The 6742-nt window shown below is 44.9% G+C and overlaps 1 long non-coding RNA gene across 1 annotated transcript; it reads left to right on the top strand.

Annotated features, from left to right (window-relative positions):
* The first annotated feature begins 2793 nt into the window (after positions 1-2793).
* On the top strand, positions 2794-6267 carry LOC140715254 (uncharacterized). Its single transcript, XR_012096091.1, has 3 exons — positions 2794-2974; positions 3974-4034; positions 4844-6267. It is a non-coding gene; the product is annotated as an uncharacterized lncRNA (long non-coding RNA).
* The last annotated feature ends 475 nt before the right edge of the window (positions 6268-6742 follow it).

The following is a 6742-nucleotide window of genomic DNA, read 5'->3' as shown; positions in this document are numbered from 1 at the left end:
GTTATGGGGCATTTCAACATGCAGGTGAACTGGGAGAATCAGGTTGGTGCTAGACCACAGGATAGGGAGTTTGTAGAGTGCCTACGGGATGCATTCTTGGAACAGCTTGTACGAGAGCCGACCAGGGACAAGACTATTCTGGATTTAGTGTTATGTAATGAACAGGATTTGATAAGTGATCTTGCAGTAAAGGAGCCATTAGAAGGTAGTGATCATAATATGATAAGTTTTTATCTGCAATTTGAGAAGGATAAGGGCAGATCGGAGGTGTCAGTGTTGCAGTTGAACAGGGGAAACTATGGAGCCATGAGGGAGGAGCTGGCCAAAGTTGACTGGACGGATAGCCTAGCAGAAAAGACAGTGGAACAGCAATGGCAGGTATTCTTGGGAATAATGCACAAGGTGCAAAATCAGTTCATCCCCTGGAGAAGGAAGGATTTAAAGGGGAAAAAGCGGCCACAGTGGTTGACAAAGGAAGTCAGAGACTGCATAGCATTAAAAAAAAGGAAGTATGACAGAGCTAAGGTGAGTGGGAGGAAAGATGATTAGGAAATTTTTAAGGAACAACAGAACTTAACTAAAAAGGCAATACAGGGAGAAAAAATGAGGTACGAACGCAAGCTAGCCAGGAATATAAAGGAGGATAGCAAAAGCTTTTTTAGGTATGTGAAGAGAAAGAAGATAGTTAAGAACAATGTTGGGCCCTTGAAGAATGAATTGGGTGAAATTGTTATGGGAAACAGAGAAATGGCAGAAGAATTTAATAAGTACTTTAGATCTGTTTTCACTAGGGAAGACACAAGCAATCTCCCAGATGTATGGATGGGCCAAGGACATAGGGTAACAGAGGAAATGAAACAGATTGACATTAGGAAGGAAATGGTGATGAGTAGACTGATGGGACTGAAGGCTGACAAATCCCCAGGTCCAGATGGTCTGCATCCTAGGGTACTAAAGGAGGTGGCCCTGGAAATTGTGGATGCATTGGTAATCATTTTCCAATGTTCCTTAGATTCAGGATCAGTTCCTGAGGATTGGAGAATGGCTAATGTTATCCCACTTTTTAAGAAAGGAAGGAGGGAGAAAACAGAGAACTATCGACCTGTCAGCCTAACATCAGTAGTGGGGAAGATGCTAGGGTCCATTATTAAAGATGAAATAGTGGCATATCTAGATAGCAGTGATAGGATTGGGCCGAGCCAGCATGGATTTACCAAGGGCAAATCATGCTTGACTAATCTATTGGAGTTTTTCGAGGATGTAACCAGGAAGTTAGACGGGGGAGATCCAGTGGATGTAGTGTGCCTTGATTTTCAGAAGGCATTTGATAAGGTCCCACATAGGAGATTGGTGGGTAAAATCAGAGCTCATGGCATTGGGGGGAAGACATTGACATGGATAGAAAACTGGTTGGCAGATAGAAAGCAAAGGGTAGCGGTGAATGGGTATTTCTCAGAATGGCAGGTGGTGACTATTGGGGTGCCACAGGGCTCGGTATTGGGACCACAGCTGTTTACAATTTACATCAACGATTTAGATGAAGGCAGTGAGAATAACATCAGCAGATTTGCTGATGATACTAAGCTGGGTGGCAGTGTGACATGTGATGAGGATGTTAGGAGAATTCAGGGTGACTTGGATAGGCTGGGTGAGCGGGCAGATACTTGGCAGATGACGTCCGCAATTTCCAGGGCCACCTCCTTTAGTAATCAATTTAAGCCTTTAAGACTGCATCAATTCTCTTTGGTACAGTGTCATGCAATTCTATAAGAAAATCGGCTGGTAGGCTGTTCCAAGCTTCTTGGAGAACTTGCCACAGTTGTTTTGCAGACTTTGGCTGTCTCGCTTATTTCTGTCTCTCCAGGTAATCCCAGACAGCCTCGATGATGTTGAGATCAGGGCTCTTTAGAGGCCATACCATCTGAAATTATATTTTTAAAAATCTAGGGTGCCGAAGACTTTTGCACAGTTACTGTATATATTCCAAAATCTGAAATAAAAACCCGAAATCCGAAACACTTCAGACCCCCAAGCATTTCGGATAAAAGGTAACCAGTGTTTGCATGGCTTGTGTGCGGGGGTTTCATTTGTTCTGTTATATCTCTTTGTTCTACTGTGAATGCCTGCAAGAAAACGAATATGTGGTGAACTTCAAAATGTTGAGCACCCCTGGGATTAAATATAATTGTCCGGAAATATAACGGGTTTCTCTCTCCATATAACCGTGGCTTGGTCTAAATCCAGGAACGTTTTACTCGCCAGACTGTGGCCACCGGAAGGGCATAAACAGGTGACTACCCACCACCACCATCTCGAGGGCGAGCAGGGCTGCGGAATAAATGCTGGCCTTTCTATTGACGCACACATTGCCTCTGAGTTGGTCAGTGAGTTTATTGAGGGATGGACGGGTGCTCTATACCGTACTCGTCTGTAATTTCTAGGCCTGACGATCTTGCACTCCTGAGCTGAGTTTAACTTCATTTGTCGGCGTTGCAATACTGCGAAAGCCGCAGAAGGAACCTTCCTGTTAGTGCGGGAACTCGCCCAATATCGCCCCGCTTTCCGTTCAATTTAGCGTTAAGGGAGGAACATGTTTTAGACTTGCTCTGTTTTTGTACGGGGGGGGGGGGTTCGAAATTATTTTTTATGATTCAAAGTGACGGGTAGTGCGAGGGTAATTCTGTTGGAATACTTAGGAATATATTTAGAGTTAAAAACTTGACGTCCCATTTCCATTGCGTGTTGTTATTCTCACCTCCGGTTCTGACGCAAGAGGGGGAGGGGGTTGATTCAGTTTATACGACTTGAATTAGAGAAGTGATCTTCATATCTCTGGACGCTTATAGAGGAAGATACATCTAACCGGGGTCACTGCTACAATCGGACAGCATCGCTATGAGTCTCATGTCGATTTATAGAAGCAGATGGGTTCTGTCTCTGTGCGTGGTTCTGTCGATGGCCCTTGCTCTACAGGGTAAGAAGTTTCTCTTGCGTGAACCTTGAGATTTAAGGGTTTTAAAAAAAATGGGTGCAACAGTAATGGCTTTATCAATTCAACTTCAGCTGGATTGCCGCCAAGTGTATTTTATTTTGGGAGTTCGCCCTTCAGGTGTCAGGTTGCGCCGGGACTGGGCAGATTTGGGATTTGTGCAGTCGGGTCTCGGGGCGCCGGGAACTGGCCGGCAACTCTATTGTGAAAGACACCGAGCGGAGGAAATGGCACCGCCGCCAAGCGGGGCTGAGCGCGGGTTTTCCGGGAAGAGGGCCGGCGGCCGGGGAAATCACACAATGCGAACCCAAAACAGAAGACGCTAGAACGTCGCCCGATGTTTCAGGTTGCAGACCTTCGGTAGAAGTGGGAAAACGGGAAAACAAGTTAGCTTTAAATTGGGGTATTGATGATGAAGGCCTTCGACCTGAACCGCTTCTATCTATCTATTCAACGGATACTGCCTGATCGGCTGAGTGTTTAATTTCAGATTTCCACTAGCTGCCTGTATACCCCCACCAACATCCCCCGTCCTCCGCTTCCTCCTCCTCCTCCTCCTTCTCCTCCTCCATTTCAGGTAGACTACTCCAACAATTGTCTTCAACTGAGCTCCTTGGCCAAGAGAAGGTTCTGAACGGAACCGGTAGCTCCGGTGGGGTTTGAATATTTTTTGTTGGAGAAGTGAGGGTGGGGGAGAAGTTTAAAACATCGGTTTGAGTGGAGTAGGCGGTTCTGTACATCCAATTTAACAAACTACTTGTGGCAGAGATAGTCGTGTTCCGGGCCGTTTATTTGTCACCCTGGTTGGGCTGGGCAGCGTTAATAGCGATTGATGGTGTGAATCGGTTTATAAACACTTCTGCAAAGCGATTCTTGAAACTAGAGGCTCGGAGAGCCGACAGCCGGTGGGTCACTGCGTTTGTTTCGCAGTTTCCGCTCGTGTTCTGGTGTTCTGAAGTGTGTGTGTGTGTGTTTTTTTTATAGGTGCCCCAACGTCGAGAAGTCCAATCCTTCAGGGATCAGAGAGGAATTCAGCCCCGATCCAGTGAGTGGTTGATACTAGCGCCGAGTTGCGCCGGGTTGGCTTCGGGATTGGGATCGTCCGGGAAATGCACGGCTGGGCATTTCTGAGCAGCGGGATAAATTGTCTTGACCTTGTTTCATAGATAGCTCTATGTATGGGGAAACATTTGCTGGTTAATGCAGATGTTTATCCACTTGCCGAGCCCGTTAGAAGCGCCGGAGAAAATTGTGCAATCCTCCAACTAAAATACACGAGATTTGCGAAGGTCCCAGCCCGAAACGTTGGTTGTTTTACTCCCTTCTCGAGTTGCTGAATTCCTCCAGCATTTTGTGTGTCGCTCGTGAGTTTGACGGCATGGCATTAACGGTGGCGGTGGCGTCACAAAACAGAAATTAAAACACTGTTTTGCAAACCAATATTGAGAAGTCCTTACCAAAGATCAGGATTTTCACCTCGAAGAAGAGGGCAAAGGCAAAGGGAGTTAGAGACGGATGATCCCAGAGCGTCGGATTAGGACAGATCAATAAACAGGGAACCGTTAATGTTCATGGTAGCTTCGCACAGTTGGACCACTGGAGGGTGGGACAAGTTACCCTGAAAGGGGATGCGATGTCAGGAGGAGAACCGAAAGCAACAGTGGGGACTTTTTGTTCGAGCGATTTAACTTGAATTTGGCAGGTGTGGGCGAGCTCAAGGCTGAGTGGGTCGGGATGCTGAACGCTTCATTCCACTCCTTCACAACCATTGCAAGCCCACTGGTAGGGGGAGCCCTGTGACGGTGAGTAGTTGGGGAGAGGCGGCAAAATAACAGGTCATTTTGTATCTTTCAGCCCGAAGTCGTCAGGAAAGGTAGGGATCCCTCTCTTGCCTCCCGACGAGGACATGGATACAATGAAGCTGGAATCTGAAAAGATGCAAGAAGACGATCTTGTATCTGCAGATGGCCCCATTTCTGAATTCGAACGCGCAGAAATATCTGGAGACAATCCGATCGATTATTCTAATTATCTCATCCCCGGTCCCGTCAAGAAACCGACTATATTCGAAGATGTCGAGCCAGGAAGTAATGAGTGAAACCTTCCCGAGCAGTGACGGAGAGGCGGGAAGTCCTGCCCTCACAGCTTCACCTTCCACCATGATGAATAAAGGATTTACTCAGACACTTTAAAATGGAGCAAAATAAACATGATACATTTCACTGGGGAACTTACCAAATACCATTGTTGATATTGATTGTGTTAGAAAACAAAATTTTGCCAATGTTCTGATGAAGAATCTTCAGTCTGAAGCCTTGTTTCCCTCTCTCTCCCCCCTCCCCTCCTCTCTCTCTCCAAATTTTGCCTGTGTTTCCAGTATTTCCTGATTTTCCTTTGGACTACAATCTATGTCTTCGTAACTCAGAAACTATAAATGTACATTCCCACCCTTTGGTATAAATTACGTCAAACTTCACGAGGCTTTCAGAATGTTATCGGATGAAAACTTGGGCGCAGTCATAGTCATAGAGTCGAAACAGGGTGTTTAATCCATCTAGTCCATGGTGAACTGTTATTCTCATCAACCAGAAGCTGAATTATAGCTGTCCATACCCCTCCCAACCATGTACTTGTTCTCTTCAATATTTCTCTTAAATGTTGAAATTGAACCACACCCCCCCCCCACTTTCGCTGACAGCTCTCACCAGCCTCTGAGTGAAGAGGTTTCCCCTCATGTTCCCCTTAAACATTTCACCTTTCACCCTTAACCTATAGTTCCAGTCTCACCCAACCTTAGTGGAAAAAGCTGGCTTGCACTTACACTATCTATATGCCTCATAATTTTGTGTTCCTCTATCAGATCTCCCCCCATTCTCCTATAACTCCAGGGAATAAAGTCCGAACCTACTTGACCTTTCCCCATAACTCAAGTCCCAGCAAAATCCTTGTGGATTTTCTCTGTACTCTTTCAATCTTACTGATATCTTTCCTGTAGTGAGATGAGCAGATCCGGACACATTCAATTTGGCCTCGCCGACACCTTATACACAAGGTCTGACTTGCTGAATATTTTGAAAGTTTTCTGTTTTTGTTTTAGACTTCCAGCGTTCGTAGTTTGTTCTGTTTTCCAAACCTGGGTTTTGTCGGGATTTGCTCTTCTGACGACTCTGTAGCAGCTTTGCAGTTTTGAAACTCATTTCACATTATTCATTTTCTTAATTTTAATTGAGTTTGTATATTGTGATACTAAGACCAATGAAAAACTCAAATCATGGTAAGGATGTCAGCATTTTATTTCGATGACAGTATTTTGATATCTGACCCTGAAATACCAAAGATTGTCAATCTCAGATTCTGCGCTGTTGGTCCAGAACTTCATAAACACATGCCGGGAAACCAATTATCTGATAGAATTTATGATTGACGCCACAACCTTCTTGTGCAAATACTGACAAGGTTTTTTAAAAATATACTTCCGATCACTAGTGAACCTTGTTATTTGTCAGTAACCTCTTCAATAAGATTTTAATAAGGCTGCAGTCAGACTCATCCTAGACTGCATTAGATTTACTAGGCTCATTGGGCTGTGGGAATTTTGATACATTAGATTCTAATAGTTGCACAGGATTAAGAACTAAAGTGGGATTTGAGGGACGATTACCTTGGGGAGAAAGAAGGAAAGAAAGATTAGCTTTATTTGTTGCATGACAATGAAACATCAAAACATACGGTGACAAGTCGTGTATGCCAACA

This window comes from Hemitrygon akajei, chromosome 23, assembly GCF_048418815.1.
Source record: "Hemitrygon akajei chromosome 23, sHemAka1.3, whole genome shotgun sequence".
Classification (NCBI taxonomy): Eukaryota; Metazoa; Chordata; class Chondrichthyes; order Myliobatiformes; family Dasyatidae; genus Hemitrygon; species Hemitrygon akajei.
Note: the sequence above shows the minus strand (reverse complement) of the source record. Positions and strands in the feature narration are given on the sequence as shown.